Source organism: Jaculus jaculus, chromosome 1 (genome assembly GCF_020740685.1).
Source record: "Jaculus jaculus isolate mJacJac1 chromosome 1, mJacJac1.mat.Y.cur, whole genome shotgun sequence".
Lineage (NCBI taxonomy): Eukaryota > Metazoa > Chordata > Mammalia > Rodentia > Dipodidae > Jaculus > Jaculus jaculus.
The window spans coordinates 218140774-218142251 of NC_059102.1; positions in this window are offsets into that span (position 1 = coordinate 218140774).

Sequence of the window (1478 nt, forward strand, 5' to 3'; positions counted from 1 at the left end):
TCATAAATGTTGGCGGGGATGTGGAAAAAAGGAACCTTTCTACACTGCTGGTAGGAATGCAATCTGGTCCAGCCATTGTGGAAAACAGTGTGGAGGTTCCTAAAACAGCTAAAGATTGATCTACCATATGACCCATCTATAGCACTCCTAGGCATATATCCAAAGGACTCATCTCATTTCCTTAGAAGTACGTGCTCAACCATGTTTATTGCTGCTCAATTTATAATAGCTGGGAAATGGAACCAGCCTAGATGTCCCTCAACTGATGAGTGGATGATGAAGATGTGGCACATTTTTACAATGGAATTCTACTCAGTGGTAAAGAAAACTGAAGTTATGAAATTTGCAGAAAAATGGATGGACCTAGAAAGGATTATACTAAGTGAGGTAACCCAGGCCCAGAAAGCCAAGCACCACATGTTCTCCCTCATATGTGGATACTAGTTACAGATGATTGGGCTTCTATGTGAGAATGAAAATACTTAGTAGCAGAGGCCAGTAAATTAAAAAGGAGACATAAAGGGAAGAGACAGGAAGGGAGGAGGATACTTAATAGGTTGATATTGTATATATGTAACTACAATGATTGTAATGTGAAGGTAATATGATGGAGAATGGAATTTCAAATGGGAAAGTGTGGGGGTGGGGAGGGTGGGAATTATCATGGGATATATTATATAATGGAAAATGTTAATAAAAATTAAAAAAAAGAAAAAGAAAAACAACACATTCAATATATAGATTATTCTCAGTGATGGGCTGCATATGTTCTGGCCACTAAACATACTCCAACTGCAGTTTTATGGCAAGAAGGACCTCTATTGTGCCTACATTTACCTGTTTCTCCCAATAGAGTGTTGATTCCTTATTACAAAGCAGTAGCTTGTTTGATTCAAATGGCTCGAGTAAACTCTAGAAAATATTTTGTTAAGGAACTGGCTATTATAGGGGTTCTTTTTACAAAGCAACAAATAGATTGGGTATTTCAAAATGCAGACTCTTGGGCTATTGCTTTTGCACATTATCCTGGTGTTATAGATAATCATTTCCCTAAAGACAAGTTGTTGAAATTTGCAAATTTTCATTCCTTTATTTCCCCCAACACAGTCAGGGCAGAGCCTATTGAAGATGCTTTAGTAGTGTTTACAGATGGATCCTCTATGTTATTCAAGAACAGTCTTATGCATTTTCTGCTCCCTCAGTGTCAGCTCAAGTAGTGGAACTTAGAGTTGTAGCTACAGTATTTAATGTTTTAGCTGCAACTCCATTTAATTTGTATACTGATAGTCAATATATTGCTAGAACTTTACAGGTGCTTGAAACCCTGTCTTATATTGAAACTGCTAATACTCAAGTGCAAGATTTGTTTAGTCAAATACAGAGATACATACATACTCACTCTCATCCTTGTTTTGTAGGTCACATACGAGCTCATTCAGGCTTGCCAGGTCCTTCAGCATTGGGAAATGATATGGTAG